This window comes from Natrix helvetica, assembly GCF_964273705.1.
Source record: "Natrix helvetica genome assembly, chromosome: 4".
Taxonomy (NCBI): domain Eukaryota; kingdom Metazoa; phylum Chordata; class Lepidosauria; order Squamata; family Natricidae; genus Natrix; species Natrix helvetica.
In genome coordinates this window covers 58784911-58808426 of record NC_138550.1, presented here as the reverse complement: position 1 = coordinate 58808426, position 23516 = coordinate 58784911, and the positions used below count along the sequence as shown (strand labels likewise).

The 23516-nt window shown below is 41.2% G+C and overlaps 1 protein-coding gene across 4 annotated transcripts in view; it reads right to left on the bottom strand.

The window, feature by feature from the left end:
- AGPAT3 (1-acylglycerol-3-phosphate O-acyltransferase 3) overlaps window positions 1-22555 on the bottom strand; it is a 110613-nt gene extending 88058 nt beyond the window's left edge. The window contains exon 1 of one of the 4 annotated variants that reach the window (XM_081951342.1): window positions 22142-22555. The gene's annotated coding sequence lies outside the window, so the exon portion shown is untranslated. The other 3 variants (XM_081951344.1, XM_081951343.1, XM_081951345.1) reach the window with 3 other exon arrangements.
- Between the last annotated feature and the right edge of the window lie 961 nt (window positions 22556-23516).

Here is a 23516-nt window from a genome sequence, read left to right as displayed (position 1 = left end):
TGAAACGTCTGTACACTAGGAAACGGTTCAGACGTTTGAGGTCCAGAATTGCTCGCCAACCCCCCGAACTCTTCAGAACCACGAACAGGTTGGAGTAGTGGCCCAGCCCCCTCTCCAAACGGGGGACTAACTCCACCGCCTGAATGTCCAGGAGATGTTTGATTGCCTGCTCCATCAGGCGGCGGCGCTCCAGGCTCCGAGACGGAGGGAACGACCTGAATGAGTTCGGGGGTGTGGAGAGAAATTCTAACCTGAGTCCTTGGCGAACTGTGGACCTCACCCATGCGTCTGACGTGATGTCGTCCCAACGATCCGCGTAGAGGGACAGGCGGCCGCCTATGGGACGACTCGGGTTCGAGTCACTTCCCCTTACGGTACGGGCGACCGCCGCCCCCCCGAAAGGGCCGCCGGGACTGATGCTGGAACCTATTCCTGTCCTGATAGGGCTGTCGCGAAAACTGTCTGTCCGACCTGAAAGAAGAAAAGCGTTGTTGGTGATCAAACTCAGATGCTCTATAAGACTGCCTGCGGTAAGGATGAGACCTATTCTCTGACTTTTTGGTAGAAGATGGGAGGACCTTTTTCTTGTCCTTATTTTCGACAAGAATCGGGTCGAGAGCCTCCCCAAAGAGGGAGGGGCTCTTGAACGGGGCGGCCGCCAGATCCCATTTAGCCTTATTATCTATCTGCCAATTACGCAGCCACAGGAGACGGCGAGAGGTCACCGAAGTGGCCAGGGCGCTGGACGCGAACTTCACTGCGTCCAAAGTCACGTCAGCGGAAAATTCGGCAGCCGCAACTATCTTGAACAGATCTTGGTGCAACCGTTCGTCCTGGATCAGGATGCGATCCTGGAGCTGGTGTAGCCACATGACCGTAGCCCTGTTGAAGTAAGACGCAGCAGCTGCCGCCTTAATGGCCCACGCTGTGGCGTTAAAGTTTTTCCGCAAGGTAAGTTCCGCCCGTTTGTCCTCGGGCTTCAACTTATCCGCCGCGTCCCCAGACACCACTGGGGAAGAAGACACTAGGGCGGCCACCGGGGCGTCAATGGAAGGCAGCTGAATGGCCTTCGTAAAAGTCTGCTCCACATTATAGAAGCGACGGTCATTGCTCCCGGGGTTAGGGAAATTGGAAGGGCGAGACCACTGATTGGTCAGAACCTCCATGAACAAAGGGGGTGCCGGAATCTCAGCCTTGTTAGTGGCCGTGTTTGAAAACATGGCCATATCCGGGTCCCTTGGAGGAGGAACCGTGGGGTCACCTGTGCCCACCTTGGTGGTCTTCCTAGCCTTGCTTAGAAGGATCTTGAACATGGCCGGGTGAAAAAGACCTTTGGGCGGAGGACTCTCGGGCCTAGCAGTCTCCTCATCCTCAGAGAACCCCATTCCATGGGGAGTCTCCTCTCCCAGGGCTGAGGCCTCGCTTACCATAGACGGAGACGATGCCCTGTACTGAGACCTAGCAGAGAAGGAGCCCCTGTCTCTCTGTGCAATGCCCCTAGTAATAGCAGTCGAAATAAGCCTTTTAATGTTCTCTGGGAGATGCTCCAAATCCTCCCCCCCTCCGTAAGAAGAGCTAGGTCCTTGGGGGGCCAACCTACGTGAGGAAACAGGTCCCCTGGAAGTTCCCTCCAAGGGATCCTCCTCCTCCCCCCTCGCCAACCTTGGTGAGATAGAGTGGGAAGGAGAGGGAGACCCCCTCCGCCTGGAATATCTGTGGGACCTGGGTGGAGACACAGAGGGAGATGAGGGGCTGAATCCTCTGGGAGAGGATTGGCACGATCTAGGCCTGATGGGCGAACGAGACCTGCTGGCTGAGGCCCGCCCTGTAGACCTGGCCTGCCTTTCGGCCCTGGCAAAGGTCTTTTCCAATGCCCTATGCCTCCTTGCCTCCTCCCTAGTGGAGGCCCTGGATGGTCTCTGGGCCGTCCCTGGGGCACCCGAGGGATCCCCGGCCTCCTGCCTTTGCCCCCCTCCTGCCGGGCCCTCGGCCTGGCCCTGGGGAAGAATCGCGCCCTTTTCCATCGCCTTACTCACGTGTCCAGGAGACTGGAGACAGCGATCAGAAGGCCGCTGTAGGCCCTTTCGGAGCCTGGACCCTTGTTGCAGCAAGGCCTCCAACAGGCTGCCCGCCTGTGCCTAGGCCTCAGTGCTCCTCAAGGCCAATGGAAGCTGCGCGCACGTGGCGCGATTCAAAATGGCTGCCGGAACACACGCGGCAAAGAAAACGGCCGAAAAACTCACTTTCAAGTCTCCGGCCTCCAGCTGCAAAACAGGCTCAGCGGCACCCAGGGGCCTCGCGGCAGGCCCGCACGCACTCCCCCCACTCGCCTGCACACCACAGAAGCCAAAACGCCTCCCCGAGCGAAAAACCGCTCGTTCCGGCAAGCAGCGGCTTCTCCAGCCGCTGCTGAGTCCACGTGGCGCCGAAAGCTCGGATTGTAAAGAAAAGCCTCGGCGCGGCTGTAGCTGGCTAGAGCCGGCACCCCCGCAGCCCCGGGAGTCGGGCTAGGCTCCGCGCCCTCAGAAGGGAGGCAGGAGCCCCCAAGAGGTCCTCCCCAACGTTTAGGGGCAGACGCTGTCCCTTTGGGCCACAGCTGCAAATTTAAAGTTGTTGGGAAACAATTTAAAATGCCCAATTAGCCAAAACAGACCAAATCAAAGTAAATATCCAATAATTTTCCTACCTATACCAGATTCTGTGTGATTGGACCAAAAAGACTGAGAGGAACTGGGAAGGAAAGGAAAGCCAGGAGTATTTAAGCGTTTGCTCTCAGTCTTTTGGACCAATCAGGCTATGAGAATACCCACAGGTGACCACTCCCCCTCCCACAATGGAAAACATTTAGATACCTTGGGGTGGTTTTCCACTTGCAAGGGACATGGAAGGCACACCTGGATCATATATTGCAAGCAGCCAATATTCCTCAAATGCAATTAAACACTTCTTTTACACAGGCAGAGGGCAGTTAGTACTTGCTGCCTTAAAACTTTTCGAGGCCAAAACATTGGCACAAATTCTATATGGGGCACAAACAGGAATCCTTGCAAAGGAAGACTTGCTAGAAACCATACAAACCAAATTCCTGGGAACCATCTTAGCTGCACCCAAAGGAACTCCAAATGCCCTGTTAAGAATTGAAACAGGCATGTCTCAAATTCAGGTAAGAACCTGGAAGATGATGATCATTGGCTTAAAATGCATTTCTTTCCAGAGGGACTGTCCCCACTAGTGTTGATTGACAACTTCCCCTCCCCCTGGAAACAGGCAATTGATCACAAGCTGGGCTCTTATGGGCTCTCACCGGTATTCTGAATGTCCCTAGGCTTTGATCAATCAAAGCAAGTAGTAATCAATAGAATGAAGGACATGGAGTTCCAAGAACTAAATAGGTTGCCTCTCAATATTAGGGACAGAATCAAACAGGGTGTGTGGGAATCGGAAAGATATCTAAATGACCTGATCTTCCCAAAACAAATAATAGCTTTCTTCAGAGCCAGATTTAACATTCTTCCTTCAGCACTCCTCCAGGGCAGGTATAAAAGAACACCAACAGCAGAACAGGTTTGTATACAATTTTTATGTAGACTTTATCCTCCAGGACACAAACCTGGCTACTACGTATGCAGTGGCAAAATTCTGTGTTGCTACAATGTCCATAAGAAAAAAAAATGGTTGCAGAATTATAGTTGTCATCTTGCACCAATTATTTGGACATATCTCTAACAATTTCTGGACCATTGTATTTACTCCCATACCTATCGGCTTTTCATCCACATAAATTAGGGAGTGACCCGAACAGTTTGAGAACATGTATGTTATTATCCACTTTTAGTCAATACTTTTTAAATATATTTTAATGTCAGTACTTTTTAAATATATTGTAAAAAATAATGTGTATTGCTGGTCTTTGACCGTAATAAAGATTTATACCTATACTAGCATGGCATTTAATATTGTCAGATAATACATAATTCCTGAGGATGATATTGATGGGGACACACAATCAAATAAAAATAATAAATTTGCAATTTGAGATTGTGAAAACTCATGATGTGCTTGCATTTGCAGACTTTATTTTTTATATTTCTGAACCACCCATCTCTTTCAAAGAGTAATTATGTAATAAACTTTATATTTATATTTGTATTTGTATTTTTATTAGAAAGTCAAATTATAGGAAGTTTCATACAAGAAAGCAGAAATTTTACAAAAATGAAGGCAAAAGCCCAAACCTATAAAATTACAGCACCTTGGGAATGACAAGATCCAAAATTTCGTGAGGCCCAAGAATCCTACAGGAACTTAGATAAGCATCAAAACATAGACAAGTATGGACCTAAATAGCATCTGTTATCAACCTAGTAACAGATCTACAACCAAAAGAATGATTTTTCCATTTCAAAGTGGATTCTGTTCCTTTTTTTAAAAATTCCCATTTCTAGCCCTCCAAAATCACTCAATCTTCCATAAAATATCTTCTATCTCAATCTTCCATGCTCGGAGCATGTTAAGTCTATTGTATAGTTGAGTTCTTTGAGATTCTCCTTTATTAAAAGTCTATTTTTTCATCTCTCTGAAATATTAGCTGACTCTTGGTCTGGTCTGACTTTTCGACACCCCAAGAGCACTGTATACTTGTATAGAGCCATCTCAACTAAACAGAGATTGGCTTACAAGTAACTGAGCTGGCTTTTTTTATGTATCAAAGGTGGACATAGAGTTGCTTGATTCTATTACAGCTGTAGAAAATATCAAAAGAGGGACTTTGGAAAGTGAACTGGCACTTGAAGTATTAAAGCGAATATGCTTCCCACAGAAGGCTTAAACAGTTGCTTCAAAATCAAATTGATTCATAATGGTCTATACATGCATATTCCTGCAGATAATACCTCCACTGCAAATGCCAGTTAAAGCAAAGTTGGCAGAATGGTTGCATGAGGATTAAGGAGGGTGATCTGGGCCATACTGGTCCTTAAGAAAATTTACCCTGTTGCCAGCATCAATGTGAAAGATGATGCAGAAATGAGCAGAAGGGTATGATGAAAATGGAACTGAGAGGCTACCTGTTAATATGCAAAGTTTGGCATTTGGTTTCCTAACCCCGCTCTCAAACAAGCCCTTAAAATCTCCTCACTTGCAGATCATCACTATAAACAGTTTACACTCAAAACCACTGCCCTTTTTGAAAGAAGCAACAGCAAAGTAAAATTAAAAAACCAAAACACCTTCACCTCATCACAATTTTTAGATAGTAACTTAACAAGATCTATGAAATGGAACTGAGGCACATTATCAAACAATCTCTGAAACATTACAGAAAAGAATGACAGTATCCCACACTTCAAATAACTGTGAAGAGTGAATTTCTAGCAACATTACAAGTCAATACTATTATTTCAAGGTAAACTGAAGATTGTTTTGCCCTCAAAACTGAAGATTGTTTTGCCCTATCTAACAGCAATTAAGTTTATTTCTAAATATCCAGTCTTCACTCTTTTCTTTCTCTTCAAAAAAGCCCTAGATTTTGACTTGCATGAAGTTGTTCTTTTGTATCATCAGCTGCAAAGCAAAGGATGAAAATGTTCTTGGCAATGCTGAGAGAGAACAGGAAAAAAGGAAAGTACTATCCAACTATGCTGCTGTGCCAGATTGGCAAGAGGATATAATGATGCCATACAGTAAGTATCAGAGAGGTATTGCAGTTGCAGAATAATGCAAATTTTGTCTTTTACAATTGGATTTAATTTCAGATTAGTTTTCCATGTTTAAAATTAGTTCAGTGCAACCTTGCATTTATTTAGAAACAGCAACGAGCCAGTTGGCTCAAAAAGTTAAGCAGGATATTGCCCAGTTATCTTTTGGATGACAGACTACAAGAAATTAGCAAAGACAGAGGGAAGCTAAGAGGTTAAAAATAAAGTTTCAGGAAAAGGCAACATAAATCAATTCCATTTTATTGATAACAAGTACTGGTTCATGCAGTCACCAGCAGTAGACTGCAGCTGAAAGATTTTACCTGTCTAAATCATCTTCAATATAATAAAGTATTTAATTTATTATTTAACATTATTTGTTTGTTTAATCGATTAATAAATTCAATGAAATGTTTTATGAAATATTTAGGATACGGTGTAAGATTACATATTTATATTTACTCCTTCCCAACATGAGACGTTTGGGAGCTCTTTAATCAAAAGATCTTAAAATCTTTCAAATGACTGTTAAAGAAGTACTAAAAAACTAGGAATGTGCATTGTTCTGAATTCAATCAGGTTTCAGCAAAGATAATTTATATTCCGTTACCAGCACTGGGAAGTCATTCACCATCTAACCTGTCCATCTAACCTATCTAATTAATCTGACTTTTTAATAAAAGATTCACACAGTCAAACAAGGTTGCAAAACAAAGCATCAGCATCTGTCATATTTGTTCTCAGTAATGTATCTGGAACTCACAAAAATCACACTGGGACTGTAGGAGCATTCCTGGGGATAAATGCTTTCTATTAATTTGTTATTTTGTGATTGATCATGCTCATCTGGGCAAGTTTTATGAAAATGTTAATTTCCAATTACATTTTGAGCCTGTGCCCATTATATGCTTCTTAAATTCCAAATGAGCCCCTAGAACCAATTTTGTTCTGATATATTTTTGCTACATAATTTTCTGAACACTATAGGGCAAATAAATATAGTGGGAGAGCAAGCGTCTTGTACTAAACATCAAATCATGATGTAATATAGCCATAGTTAGATAACAAAAATTAACCAATCACATTTTAGCAGAGTTGTAGAAATTCAATCCAAGTAGTTATTTATAGTTCAGTTTGTTATATAAATACAAATATAAAAGATTGGATTTTTCTGAACAAAACACATGAAATTATCTATAGGTAAATCTTACGTAATGCAAATACAGCCTTATTTAAAAAAAATACATTATTAGGGGTCTCAGGAAGGACTGAGAAGTACTCAGGGCTGCTGTGAGAGATTATCAGGAGGCTGAGGAAATAATATAAGGGAAAAAAGACAAAAAACATCAACACGTAGAAGAAGAGTCCGTTAGAACTACAAAATAAGGCCCAGGAGAGAAGTCTGGGAATAATGGTTGCAAACCATTCAAAGAGGATTCATGTTAATGAATTTGCTGCAACAGAAACTTACTGGATGCAAGAGTTGAATAGTTACGTATGTCAATATACCATTCAAATGGTAGAAAACAAAAGTTGAAGATGCCATCCATCTGTGGCTTAAATAGCAGAAACACAACATTTTAAGAATAAAGAAAGAAGGGAGCCACTTTGGTGTAGTGATTAAGGCATCAGGCTAGAAACCAAGAGACTGTAAGTTCTAGTCCTGCCGTAGGCACAAAGTAACCAGGTGTTCTTGTGCCAGTCACTCTTTCTCACCCTATGAAAAAAGCAGTGGCAAACCACTTCTGAAAAACTTTGCCAAGAAAACTGCAGAGACATGTCCAGGCAGTCACCAGGAATCAGTGCTGACTTGAAGGCGACAAAGAGAGACAGCGACAGAAACAGAGGTAGAGACCGAGAGACTGAGACAGAGAGAATGATAATGATGGGAAAATGCCTTTCTAAGCAGTTACTAATGCACATCACACACCTAATAAGCAGATTACTAATCTTCTAATAAAAAAGCCATTTTAAACACAAATTTAGTAATTTAAGAAATGTATTAGCAAGACATTGCAGCATTTTTGTGTATAAAAGTGTAGCAAAAGAGAGGTCTGGTCTGTTAAACAAAGCTAGAAGAGAATGAAAGCAGTTTGTTCCATGTGTATATGAAACACGACAGACCATATTCTACCCTTCTGTCACGTTTTAGAAGTCTCTTATGACCTGGTTCTGGTTTGGGGGTGTCACTGCGTTTATTTTGGTTTGCCAGCTGTACCTGCATTCTGACTTATAGGATAGATTGAACTGTTTCTTATCTGCAATGATTTACTGCGCAGGTCACACATTCTTTCTTTAACTTTCACTTCTGATCTTTTGTTCACCTGCCAAGAGAGGTAGGCATAGAGCTTTGACAAGATGTGATTAATTCAGTTAGCAAGTTTGTATTTTTACTTTATTTTATATTAAAATGTTTTTTTTATTAGATCATGCCTCGGGTTTATTTTTGCTTATTCAAGAAGTATACTTTGAGGAGAAGCCACGATCCATCATCATTAATTACAAAGGGTTTAAATTATATCCTTGACAGGGGGCTGGGAGTTAAAGTGCTTGTTTGACTGCTGTTGAGGCTGAACATTTGTTAATATTATTGTTTTATTCAAATTATTGTTTTAAATTATTGTGAACCACCCAGTCTTTTCCGAGTTGGCCAGCCTTAAACATCCAATAAGTAAAGAAAATAAATAAAAATACTGGGATGAGGAAGCGGTGACCCTTACATTTGCCAAATGACAATTTCCAGGATGCACAACCTTGGTCACGGTGGGTGGAACTATTGGAGCAGTAATACAGCAACATTTGGAAAACAGCAAATTTCCTATCTTTGATTACAGGTTTTAATTGCTTCTTCTTTTGGGGTTCAGAATTATCAAGGGAAATCACATATCTGGGCCAGAAAGGCAGTTTACTCAACTAAACAAAGGTGGTTGTTTTTTTTGCAAACATCTAGAGATCTTTCATCTTATTTTCAGAAACAATCAGGCAATCCATTCTAATTTAAAACAAAACAAAAGATGATCCCATTCATTCCATTGTAAAGAGCCTAAGGGTACAAAACAATATTCTACTGGTATACTTTCAAAGTAATCTCTATCCATCTGTAATTTTTCTGCTCTTGAGAGTACAGTCCAAATCATGGTACACCTGTTGCAGACATTCAGGATTCTCCCAATTAGCTGATGAAATTTGTTATCTGACTAAATCCAATCCTGTAGGATTTACTAAATTCAATAAGATTTATTCTCAGATAATATTATACCTCTCTCTGTATCCTTCTACCTAAAGTGTAAAGAGTTAAAAGTAAAAGCTTCATTTGTTAAATAATTAAAATATCAGCTCACTAATAGTCAATTTTGCATAAAACAATAAGCTACGTAAATGAGGAAAAACTGTATAATTTTACTATTTGCAGGTTGTTGTTTTTTTCCTACTTACATTCTATGAAGAGCTTCTAAATGTTCCAATTCACATAATAAATGTCCTGTAAGATATGCTTGCACACTCTGCATGCACCCATACAAATAAATGTAGCATGTAAACTGCCATGTGCAATTAAAAGCAGGGTCTAATTCAAACTTTGGATCAAAAGACTCTTAGAAGTAAAATGTATCAGCATAGATGTTCCATTGCATGACTGAAATGTTAGTTTATAAGATTCACATTTCCAAAAGTATCCCTGGCATTATCTTTGAGCATATAAAAGACATGTAAATCATTACATGTGCCCTCCATTTGGTCACTAGAGCTGTGATCATCTCCTGGTTGGACTACTGCAATGTGCTCTGCATGAGGCTACCCTTGAAAAGAATCTGGAAACTTCAACTGATGCATATATATTGGCTGTGTGAGAGATATGTGCCAAAGATGGGCATGTGAAGGAGGGGAAGTTTTCCCCCCACCTTCGATTAACAAGGTGCGGATCGCCAGCCCTTCCAAGAAGCATATCTCTAAATAAGCAGTAAATAAAACCTGAGAACATGTTCTAATGAAAACAACTTTTAATATGAAATAAAAATAAATCTTACTATCTAATTCTTACATTCTGGCAAGAGCAATTGTTGCCCACCTCCTCCGGCAGGCAAACGGAAGATCAGAAGGAAAGTACAAGAATGTGTGACGTATTATGAAAAACATGTGCAGTAAATCATTGTCAGATAAGAAAACATTTGTACAGTATAACTCAGAATATAAGCTCAAGTTGGCAAACAAATTAATGCAGTGACAGGGCACATATAACACTTCTTCTCTGCGAACTGCACTGGGTGCTGGTTTGCTTCCACATCTAGTTCAAAGTGCTGATCATTACATATAAAGCCCTACATGACATGGGCCAGGTTGCCTATGGAACCGGCTTCGCCCCATCCCATCACCCTATCCTACTCATGCAGGCAGGGAAGGGCATGCTACTAACCTTGTCAGTCGGAGAATTCTGACTGGTGGGGACAGGGAGGAGGTCCTTTTCGGCTGCTGCTCCTGCTTTGTGGAACATTTTGCCTCCAGAGGTGAGGAAAGCCTTCAACCTTTTGGCCTTCCACAAAGGGGTCAAAACCTGGCTATGTAGCCTTGCATGTGGGGACATAAGGGTCCACCTAGCCATGGGGCTGGTTAGCCCCATAACTCCCCTGCCCATATTAACAACTCTTTATCTCCCAATTTTAAATCTTTCTATCTGTTGCAATTTTATAATGTTGTTTTGCATTTTTAATCTTAAATTCTTTGGTTTTAATGTATTGATTAAATTGTACACTGCCCAAAGCCCTTCTGTGAGATGGGTGGTTAATAAGTCTGATATATGAATAAGTTACATGAGAAGCTTCAGTCTACCAATCTATACAAAAATTAGATGGAAACTCTTTCTAGTTTTATCTTAAGCCTTTCACTTCTAGGAAAGCATGAGTCAACAGACAGTGTTTATTTATTTATTTTATTTCTTAGATTTTTAGACCGCCCCTCTCCCAAAAAGGGACTCGGGGCGGTGTACAGTCAATACAATAAAACCAATCATAATAATTAAATACATTTAAGCTACATTTAAAATACATTTGGAGGGGGAGATAGGCTGTACTAAGAAATAAATACCTAAAAACATCACAATTAAAACCCCAAACCCTAAAATAAAATAAATCCCTGGGAGGTAAAGCTAAGAAAGTGCCAGGCCAGCTGATTGAAATAGGTGAGTCTTTAACTTTTGCCGGAAGGAACGGAGGTCGGTGGTAGTTCGAATGTCTGGGGGGAGGTCATTCCAGAGGGTTGGGCCCATCACAGAGAAGGATCTACTCCTAGGTGTCGCCCGCTGGCATTGCCTAGCAGACGGCACCAGGAGGAGCCCCTCCCTGTGTGAGCGGATAGGTCGCAGGGACGTATGTGGTTTAAAAAGGCAATGACATGTAGAACAAGATTCCTGTGTCAGCAACTATGCTGACAGTTGAAATGGATTTTTTTCATTGAAAACCACATCATAGCAAAGAAACGATCAAAATTATATTCAAAACATTCTTCTAGCTCTTGATTTTCTTTGTGGGGAGGTGGGTATATTTTTAAACGGCCCTGAAACACTTACTGTAGAAATTGGATGCAGTTCTATGCATATATTTTCCAAGTTTGTATATATTCTTACTGCTTCTCAAAATCTCTTTTCAAGAATTGTTGGAGCGTAAGAACACATTACTATTCTTCTTCACTGTAGATATGTTGACTCTCTATTTTCCAAATTCGTGTCCCAAGTTTCCTGACATTCAAAGATAATATGAATATTAATAAAGGAAGAAGGAAAGAATTTAATGATCTTGTAGCCATGAGCTTAACTACCTGCCCACAATGAATAGCCACTGTTATCTGCTTGCTGGTATTAGGATGAAATCCCTTACCCACCACTATTAATCTCCCTAGATGTCAAAGGCCTGATTCAAATAAAATATTCACCATGCCAGCATGATGTAGGTTTTAAGATTTTGGAATAGTAGCAGAGGAGTGTTATGTACACAGCCTTGAATTCCTAAATGAAAGGTGGGCTTTAAACCTATTAAATGAATAAATATCTGGCTTGTAATGCATACACCATAGGGTGTTTTCACACAATAATGAAGGTTTTTTTTTTTTTAGCTTAATGTGTTGTGTGAGTTCTGCTAGATTGGTTTGAAAACCATAGCTTCTGGCTTAACAGGTATGTGAACTCTATCCATTTGGTCATTTAGTAAACCATGGTTTATTTTTAAAATCCTAATATCTTCACATCTAATGCACTTTGCTTGTATTTGGCCTAGTATGACATGCAAATACATGCATATTGTCTTTAATAACATATGGTACCACAGCCATTATGGCTTGCAGAAAAAGTATTTGTGTTTTTTTAAAAGTCCTAACAGCAGTTTCTGTAAATGCAACAAAACCATTCTAAATTTTTGTCATAGGTAAATATCACTGACATCAATGGCATTAATTTCCAACACCTTAACTATATAATAGTTGTTCCAGAGCCAGTCTTTCAACTACAATTTCCATTTTTTCCCAGCTGCAATGTTCAAAACTAGTCAGGAATCAGGTTGAGAGAGTTGTATTTTACAACATGTGCAAGATATCAGGTTGCCAAAGTCTGGTATTTGGGCATATACCAAAGGCATTTTAATTTTCTTAGGGAAAGCAAAAGGACAGGCATGTTGAATGTTTTGATGAAAGCATCTAAAATCTACATTTCAAGAAATTCAAATTCAATATTATTCAACAATTAATCACAATGCTATAACAACACTAAAATGAAAGTAAAGTAACTGACTGACAAACCATAGTAGTCCTAATTAGGTCTACATCTACATGGAGGGAAGTAAGCAGTGGGGTACCACAAGGTTCCATATTAGACTCTTCAATATCTTCGTAAATGACTCAGATGAGGAAAGAAAAGGGGAACTTACCAAATTTGCAGGTGTTACTAAGCTGGCAGGAATAGCTAACACCCAATAAGATAGGCTCAATATCTAGATGGATCTTGACAGATTTGAACACTGGGCCCTATGTAACAAAATGAAATTCAATGTAGAGAAAAGTAAAGTCTTAGACTTATGCAAGAAAATCTGAAAATACAAATATAGATTGGGTGAAACTAGGCTTAATAGCAGTAACTGTGAGAGGGATTTTGGGAGTCTTAGTGGACAACCAGCTAAATATGAACCAGCAGTGTGCAGCAGCAGCCAAAAAAGCCAATGCAATCCTAAATTGCATTAACAGAGGGATGCAATCAAGATCAAGTGAAGTACTAATACCACTCTATAAAGCCTTAGTAAGACCATACCTAGAGTACTGCATCCAATTTTGCTCACCACACTATAAAAAAGATGTCGAGATTCTAGAAAAAGTGCAGAGAAGAGCAACCAGGATGATTAGGGGACAGGAGACTAAAACTTGAAGAACAGTTACAGGGACTGGGCATGGCTAATCTAGGGAACAGAAGGACCAGGGGAGACATTATAGCAGTGTTCCAATATTTGAGGGGCTGCCACAGAGAGGAACGGTCCAAGCTATTTTCCAAGGCACCTGAAGGCCAGACAAGAAATAATGGATGGAGCTGATCAAGGAGATATTCAACCTAGAAATAGGGGAAAATTTTCTGACAATGAGAACAATCAACCAATGGAACAGCTTGCTTCAAGAAGTTGTGAGAGCTTCATCACTGGAGGCTTTCAAGAAGAGATTGGGCTGCCATTTGACAGAAATGGTGTAGGGTCTCCTGCTTGGGCAGGGTGGTGGTGAACTAGAGGATCTACAAGGTCCCTTCCAACTTTGTTAATCTAAATGAAAGCAAATGATCCCCCCCCCAGGATAAGTCAGTTACTTTTTAAAAGTTTGCCACCACTAAAGAAAAGTTATAGAGGGTTCTGTTTGATTGATCTTTTAGTTTCTGGAAGGAGCAGGACTACACTATAAACTTTCCCTATAATCCCTATAATCTTTCTTTCAAAGGGAAAAAGAGGCACATTTATAGAGAAGCATACATAGCAAAGTAAGGGTCAAACACTTCCTTTTCAGCTCTCCCAATTCCCTCACCAAGTCCCCTGCCAAGAGCTTCTGTCCTGGTGCCAGTGTCTCAGCTGTTCTGAGAGCATAGTATTTTCAAAAGCAAGAATGCCATACACCTTTTTATGCCACTGGCTGTGCTCCAATTTCACAAAGAGAACCACCCAAGACTGGGAAGAACTTAAAATTCTGTACATGAAGGTTCTTTAGAAACATTTTCCTAAAGAGAGCCTCATCATCTTTGCCCTTTAGGTAGCGTGGGCTTTCAAAGGCAGTTTCAGTGTGTGGGCTACTCAGGAAATAGATATACAATAATAAATAACAGTACCTGCCAAGTAATAAAGGAATCTAAACAAAGACCAACTCCTGAAAATTGAGTCCATTTTCAGAAATATATAATGTATCAAAACCCACAATTACTAAGGTTCAGGGGATTGTAAAATATTGTAGGATGCCTTAACATTACATTACTGAAATAGATAACTTTAACAATACTCTTTAACAAATATCATCTCTTACCTATTGGCTACTCTAATAGCAACCAGGGCAAAAGCATACAGTACTGACCCCAAGGTGCTTTTTTAAAGAGGCAACTGGACCAGAAAGTCCAGTTGCCTCTTGAAAAAGCACCTTTGGGACAATCACGACATGAATCACTGAGAATCTCCATAGACATACAGTACTGACTTAACACTTTTTATACAGTTACATAAGAACTATTAAATTAGCATGCTTACTACTATTTTTATGTTAAACAATACTGAAATCAAATGGAATATATGGTGATAGGTTTGTGCAAACCTTTCAAAGGAGGTGCTTCATAATGCACAAAATCCTATACAAAGCACCTTTCACTGAAGCAGCTACAGCTACATCTTTTAGTGTTCAAGTTTAAAAGCTGTTCCCAAAGGCAACCAGGATTGGATTATGAAGCAGTCTGTAAAAAGATATACGTAGAGTAGCACAGTAAAGGAAACAGAAGGTGAAGATTGTACAATCCAACTAGATAAGATACTTAAAAGTACATATTGTAGAACAAACCTTAATGTATGGTGTTGTATACGTGGGTTAAACTTAGAAAATCAGAGCAGTCTTTAGGGTTGTGCAGTCATTGTAATGGAATACATGGATAATCTTGAAGAAAAGAAAAAGGAGATGCTGTCTAGGAAACTATCAGACAAGGGAGGTCGTAGCCCCCCAGTCAGTTAACCATCAAATAAACAAACTGAGAAAGGATTCATCCTAATGGATCTAGCAGTTAAAAGTGACAGGTTGGAAGTCTGTACTTTCAGTTTTGCAAGATTCTGTTAATATAGCCTTACCAATTGAGCTCATCTGATCTTATTCCCTATCTGGTTTAGCAGGAGAGCTGACAGCCCTTAAGATTCAAAGGTAATTAGCTGTTTCAGTATGAGTGAGATATACATGCATACATGTAGCACTGTTTGAGACTGTATTGCCTCTGCAAAAGATCAGTTGTGAGAGCCTGTAAGAAAATACAGCTGTTTTAAAGACTTCCAAAAAGGGGCTATGTGAGATTTGTTTTCTCACTCCCCCCCAAAAAAGTTGTGATGATCAACTTTTATTCAACAGAATCTCCCAGATACACCTCAAGGAAGTAAATTAATCTAAATTAATCTTCTTACTGCTGACAAGATATACATTATATAATGTATACATTACACATTATATCATACACACACACACACACACACACACACACACACACACTGTATTTTTCGGAGTATAAGAGGCACCCTTTTCCCTCAAAAAAGAGGCTGAAAATCTGGGTGCGTCTTATACACTGAATATAGCAAAAAATTTTGCCTCCCGAAGCCCCGCCCCCTTCACCAAATGGCCATGCAGAGTCTGTGGAAGGCTTTCAGAGAGTTCCTGGGGGCTGGGGAGGGCAGAAATGAGTGAAAATTGGCGTTTTTTGGCTCAATGTTGCCCCCCCAGCCCCTAGGAGTACTCTATAAGCCTCCTAAAGGCTATGCATGCATTTTTTAAAATGAAAAACAGCCGTTTTCTGCTCAGTTTTGGAGGGGCACCCCCAGGAGCACTCTGCAAGCCCCCTAAAGGCTATTCATGCCTTTTTGGGGGGGGGGGGGAAACGTTCCGTTTTTGTGAAAAACGGCCCGTTTTTGGGAGGTTTGCAGAGGGCAAAACCCTTTTTTAAAAAAAATCTGCCTCTTCAAAACCTTGGTACGTCTTACACTCCAGTGCGTCTTATACTCCGAATAATATGTTACATACATTATACGAGATAGATTAGACATAGATTAGACAGACAGACACACAAAGAAAAGTTGCCCTCTACAATATACAAACTTTAAATCTCTTTATGGCTTTGGAAGCCACCTAGTCTATGTTGACACATCATTTCTCTCTATCCTGGGAACCACTGTTCCTGTCTCCTTAGTTTCATTCCTTATATGAAGATTCAACAGAAACCACTGAAAGATTCAGATGAAAAATCAGTAAGAGATAGAAATATACTGAAACCTGTATGAATAGTAATATAGATATCTGTATCTAGTAACTGGTTGGTTTGAACTGAGTTGATCAGTGGTGGGATTCAAATTTTTTTACTACCAGTTCTGTGGGCATGGCTTGGTGGGCATGGCTTTTTGGGAGTGGCAGGGGAAGGACACTGTAAAATCTACATCCCCTCCCCACTCCAGGGGAAGGTTACTGCAAAATGCCCATTCCCTCCAGATCAGCTGGGACTCGGGAGGCAGAGAATAGGTGGGGACAGGGCTAGTCAATGGTGGTCTTTACCGGTTCTCTGAACTATCAAAATTTCCGCTACTGGTTCTCCAGAACTGGTCAGAACCTGCTGAATACCAGTTGACCCATTCTAAGTTCCATCAATTAAACAATGTCATTTTCTGGACCTTGGCAACGCTCTGTAGCAGAGAGAAGCCTGCCTTCTTGAATAAGGTTTCCAAGTTACGAATGGATCCCACCCTACTTCAAAGAGTCCTGAAGATTTCGCTCTTCACCCAGGCCTTTGGAGAGGATGACTGATGCCCTTTTCTTTCTTTCTTTCTGTTTCCCTCAGGGGTTATTTTCTTTACCATCCTTGTTGATTTGTCTTGTGTGTTATTGAAACTATTTTTGGTTTTAAGTTTTTTAACAATTGTAAACCACCTTGTCTTACTGGGAGTAAGGCAGCATACTATTATTAAGACTGGTCAAACAGTCAGTCAGATTTTTGATGGAATTTGGTATTTTTTGCCACTTATCAAGTCTTCCCCAATGACCTGGGATAGGCAGATATTCTTGTTTAATAATATTAAATAAATATTACAATTATTTAATAACAATACTATGCAAATATTCCAATGAACCATTGTTGCTACTTTGTCATGTCATTATTTGGAGTTAGTCTTTGTGATCTTCTCGCAACAGCTAACTAGGTGATCCACTGTTTCTTCAGCTTCTTTGCAGAGGCAGCATTTACTGTCTGTTGCTGTATTCTCAATTTTGGCTTTATATGAATTTGTTCTTAAGGCTTTCTCTTGTGCAGCCAGAATTAACCCCGTCTCTTTCCTGCTCTTAGAGCCATTGCCATATCATCTTGTCATCTCCTCTGCGTGTGTGTGTGTGTGTGTGTGTGTGTGTTTGTGTACTGGTTATGGAATACTTTGCCTTGCCATAACTCTTTTCTATTCTTCACTTAAGTCTTTCCTGTAAGCCAGTCTCTCTGGTACACCTTTTTGGTGTACTAATTTCAGTACCTCTTCTTCACTGTCCTTCAAATTTTCTTCCTATATATATATTTACTTAAGTTGTCTGGTATACTTGTACTACTTTATCTCCACCTCCGCTCCTTGGTAAGTACATCATTGTGTGAATGAATGATGTGATTGCCATTTTTGTTGGTTTCTTATTCAGGGCTTTTAATTCTGCTTGAGGCCAGTCCGTTATTCCAGCTGTATACCTAAGGACTGGAACTGTCCAGGTGTTAATTGCTTTGATAGTACTTCCTTCATCAACTTTGAACTTTGAAATCTTCACTCTCATTATGTACTGTATTTTTTGCTCCATCAGATGCACACCCCCCAAAAAAAAAGTGTGTGGAAATGTCTGTGCGTCTGTGCCATCCTTTCGTGAATAGCAGCCGGGCCACTGTGGTAGAGTCCTTTTACAGAGCTGAACCCCGCCTCTTCTGTCTTTGTCATTGCCCATCTCTTCTGTCCCTTTTCCTCAGTGCAGAAGTCAATAGGCAGAGCTGGCACATGGGAGGATACCTATCTGTGGTCCTCTCAGGCTGTGTCTGATATATATTTTTTTCTTTTTTTCCTCCTCTAAACCTAGGTGTATCTTATGGTCAGATGCATCTTATCGAGTGAAAAATACGGTATTTACTTATAACCTTCTTTTTGACTTCAATCTGCTTGATGCTTTAGCCTGAAGAATAACCAAGTATTGGTAATGATCGTCTTCATCCAGACTCTTGATTTTATTTCCATAGTGTATATTGATTCCTTCAGTTTTCACTATTTCCCCCGTTTATTGTAAGGGTGGCACATTTGTCCAGTCCAAATTCCACTGCAATATGTTGGCTGTATATTCAGACAGATTCCAATTCAGATGGCGTTATCTATTCAGCTTTAAATCATCATGTACGTAAAGGATGCGGGAGAGTCCTGCAGAAGTTTTTTTTTAATGTTCATTAACCATAACCTGACTTGATCAGTATTGTTCAGAGGAATCAATGCAATAATAAGTAGTAGAGGTGGTATTATTATTACTATATAGAGATAATAGGTTCAGGAAAGATGATTTAAAAGAACTTTACAACAGGACATAAATAAGTTGTTACATGAGAAAACACTGAAATATTGTTTAAAGCCATAGAAGTTAAACTAATAGCTTTATTTCAACAAACACGCATAAAGATTGCGTGGATAGAGAATGAAAACATTCAAGTATATTAAATATATTCTATACTCAAAAACCAAAATGAAAGAAAAATGTGTGAATAATCAAACCACGGCACTAATTTCTCTCATCAAGGTTTTGCTTAAGATTTTACAAAGAATAGCATAAGAGAGAGAGGGGGGAGAGATAGAGATGTCAAATTAACAGGCAAATTTCAGAAAAGGCAGAAGAATACAAGATCAAATTGCTAACCTAAGATAGGAAAAAATGTTAATTTTGCTTTATTCATTTTATGCCCAAATGAAGAATTTCCGTGTACAGCTGAAGACCCACCTCTTTCAATTATCTGGCCTGGCTCAACCGTAAACTTTTCTTACTCCTCCTGACAGTTCTTTTAAATTTTAAAAACCTTAAATTTTAAATTGTGTTTTACAATTGGGGTATTTTTAATGGTGACTTTTAATTGTCCAATGTGATGAAATTTGTTACCTCCTCCATGTATGTATGTCCTGTATATATGTATGTTTATGTGTTGTATATGTTTTATATGCTCCACTGTACGCCGCCCCGAGTCCTGTCTGGAAAGGGAGCGGCTAATAAATTTAAATTTATTATTATTATTATTATTTATTAAGGCTAACAGGAATGCTTAGATATCTGATTTTTGAGGACTCTTTAGTGAATGAGAATCTACTGTAAAAACACAAGGAAACACAGAAATTTGTAACAGAAAAGTAAATAAAAATAAAACAAAGAGATAATAGGAACAGATAGCTAGGACCCAAGAGATTATAGGATTGATCCTAGAAGAACTACATATTGTCATAGATGTTTGAATGGTATTTGTCCATGCAGTGACCAATCTGATCCAAGATGTTTAGTTAGCTAACTACTTGTGTCATGTCCAAAGTTCAGTAATGATATACAGCAGCTTTAAAGAGCTTTCTTCATAAGGCTATCTCTATAGAGGAATACACTCCAAATATACACACATCTTTCTTCCTAGCATTTCCCCACAAAAGCAGGGGCCACTGTTTTTTTGTTATTGTTGTTTTTGGATGGGGGAGGTCAACCAAGTGTTGATCCATTGGTTGCAACAGCAACTGGCTGACTGACTTGTCGCCAGAGCCTGACATCATGGGCTCAGAGAGAATGACTGGGCCCAAAGTCATCAACCAGCTTTCATGTCTAAGGCAGGAACAGAAAACACAGTCTACTGGTTTCTAGCCTGGTGCCTTAAACCAACAAACTAAACTGGCTCTCATGTTGTTGTTGTTATTATTGTTGTTGTTATGTCAGTCAATGTGTTCCCAATACTCCTTTCCCAGAACTTTTTAATTACACTTTAATCTCCGACAGTGAGAAATATATAATTATGTAAGGATTCTGGAAGATTTCTTATGTGATTTATTGAATTGCCTGCAACTATTGCATCCATTAGTAGCAAGCAAAAAGTGCAATCACATACACATCATCTGGAAAGTCAAATGAATTAGAGTACACAAATGATAATTCAGAATTAGAAATTCAGAAATAGAAAATATCATTTTTGTTAGCATATTGAACTAAATTAAAATCAAAACTTGAAAATCCACAATTTCTTCAAAATTGCTGAAGTAAATTTTTAGGCCAAAATTCTAGCTGCATGAGCCTCACGGGATAAAATGTACACCCCTAGTAACATTCAAGAAAAAAATGTAAAAATATATACCACCCCTCTCTTTTTAACATGCTCCCTACTTCCTAGGAAACTGCCACCTCACTGTAGTCCTTCACATCAGCTCCCTATCTGTGAGCATCCTCACAACTTCAGAGTCCAGAATGGACAGTTTTCCATCCAAGTTGGCCATGCTAAATATGAAAAAAAAATAAGAACACCTGTCACATAAACTGTTTCATTTAGAAAATTAAATATTAGAGAACTAGATTGTCCTATCCCTTTTTTTCAGATATTATATTTCCATGTGTATTTTTATTTTTATTTTGGGTGGAATGGCATTTGATTACAAGATTCTCTATCATAAAGAGAATTGGAAAGCAAGTATGTTGTAACACCAAGGCCTTCATGTGAATTCCCTATCTTTGGGTACACATTGTAATCAAAGAACTTTGTTTATGCTACTGATAACACTGAATGACTTACTATATTTATTTAGAAATTTTCTGTCTACATAAAAGGCTGAAAGTTGGAAAATACAGTAGCACCTAATCCTCGGAGTGTGTGTGTGTGTAAGAGAAATCAGCAACTACTGTACTAAGTATAATCACTTCCAAGAACTCTTAGTTCTATAGTACAGGCCACAAGGCTACCCTAGTATAGCACAGCTGATTGACATAGATGAAAATTTTAATTACAAATGCACCCATCCTTCCAAGGTCAGTAAAACGAAGACCCAGATCGTTGGAAGCAATATGCAGACTCTGTAAACCGCTTAGAGAGGGCTGTAAAGCACTGTGAAGCAGTATATAAGTCTAAGTGCTATTGCTATTGTGGTATTCATTAAAGTTAAACCAGAAGCTGGGGGGGGGGGGGAGTTGCACATATGGAACCACAAATTATCTATATAGATGGGTTCATACTACATGCTAGTTAATGTTTTAATGTATCATTTGATTCTAGCCTACATAATTAATTTTCAGTTCAGTGTATTGTGTGAACAAAAGCAACTGGGTTAATTTAATAATGTATGTCATCTGAACACAATGAGAGTCTGCCAGGATCAAATGAAGGATGACAATCTTTTTCAGTTTGCCATTAATTATTCTAAAACACTCATTTTCCCTACAGTAATTGTATTCTCTCCACAGTGCAGCCCTTGGCTGCAAACAGATCAGATGCAAAGTAATGGTCCCAACTAGCTCTCAAAAAGCCTGCCCCTTGGCAGCAGCAAACTCAAGCCAGCCGTGCAGCGAATAAGGGCAGAAATAAAACGCATAGCTTCAGAGGCAGCAAACGAAGACGCGTTGAACGACGGCTGTAGGATCAAGGCGTGGCGCGTAAAACCATAGGAAGCGCTGGGTTTGCGCAAATTAAAGACAGACGCGTCAAATTAAATGGAAAACTCAATACAAAAGTAACACACATCCTTACACACATACACGCACCCCTCAGAGGCAGCCACATACGCCCACCGAGTGGAAGCTGGTGTAGAAAGGGACGCAACTATGGGAGGAGGCGACGCTCGCTGCCCTTAACGCACCGAAGCGAAACGCGGAGCTCTCACGCCGTTTTGCGAAGGATGGAAAAGCGGATTAATCCATTAAGGTCACGCGCAAAGAAAAAGCGTGCGACGGGAGCCAGCAGCTGGGCGAAAGGACCGGACCGGGTAGGGAGCGGGGATCCTGGGAGGACTGCAGCAAAGAGACGGCGGCGTGGAAGGGCTTTGCAGGAAGAAAGGAGGCTCCAGCGCTCAGAGGAGGGGGCGGGGGGACCGTCAAGCCCATCTCCCGATGAGGTGGGGTTGGGGGAAAGAGGGAAAGAGGCGAGCTCCCACCAGCCCGCCCGGCCTCGCTGCAGCATCAGGAGTTCCTGCCGAAGCAGCACAAACCTGCAGTCTTCGCCGCCCCCGGAACTTCTGCTCCGCGGCTGCTCCCCAGCTCGGCTCCCAGAGCCTCGATCCCGCGGCCGCAGCCCCTTCGTCCTTCCCCCGTTTAAGCAGCCCACACTTTTCTTCGGCGCTAGCGACCAGGGCAGCAGCCGCCTCTCCTCTCCTCTACGGAAGCTGGGATGCCGCTCCGAGAAGGGCGCAAAGGAATCCTGTTGTAGCGGCGCCGGGATGAAGCCTTGTGCCCAGAGTGCGGCAGTACCAGCTGCCTCTGCCTGTTCGAGTGTGCCTCTGGCGTGTGTGTGTGGGGGGGGTGTCCGTCCGTGCGTCCGTATCTGCTCCCAGCAGCCGCTACTTCCTGTGCAACGACAGTTCAGTTCCTCCCGAACCAGGAGGCAGGGGAACGGGGCTGTCGGCTGAAAAAGGGGGGTGGGGGTGGGGAGTATGGTGGCGGTCGCACTGAGGGAAGCGAGAGCGCTCCAGCCTTTGCAGATTGTCCGGGGGGGGGGCGAGTTTGGCTTAAAGGCGTCTCTCCGCCGCGAGCATCGTTCCTCCGCGCCGCTCTTCTTTCCTCATTGGAAGTTGGACCCGCGGAGGATGGAAAGGCGCGATCTCCGCAGCCCGGTTCCCGCGTCCCGCTTTCAAGAGATGGGACGAGAAGCCCCGCCGACGGCCTGCTGGCGGGCGCACTGCACAGCAGGGCTTCAGCTGCTCCTTCCCTGGCTCGCGGAATGCGGGAAGGGGAAGCGGCAGGGTTGCAGGCGTCGGTGCCTTCGGTCGGCGTGGTTAATTTCACGTGATTTTTTCACCTCGCCGGTCCTGCTACTCGTAGGCATCGCCCATTCATGCGAGGAAATGGATTACTTTGCCTTTTTGCTCTCTTATTTAAGGTGAGGGTCAAGAACATCTCGGTTAGAATAGAATAAAAATTAATATGAGGTTTTCAGTATGTACCTCGACTAGGTTTGTTTGGCAGCTGAAAAATGAAATAGAGGAGGAAGGACCATGGGTGCCACCCTCAACTTCCAATAGGCACTATTTGCACGCCCCTCCGTGAATATCTGAAAGCATGAGAGACAGCCTTCTCGTTTATAGTTTTTACTTACCCCCCCCTCCAAGATATTGAAGTTTATGAATCTTGTAGGTTTATATTGGTCACTACTTATTTCATAGATTTACATGCTGTTTTTAGATTTGACACTAACTTGATGGTACCTAGTCTATTTTCAGGGTGGTCACAATATTAAGAATAAAAAATGGAAGTACGGAGGCCATTGAAATATTATTAATCTTGTGGTTTAAATTGATAGCAATAAGTACACACATTTGCATTATGATAAATTATGACTTAGTGCAATGAGTCAATAGGCCATATTAA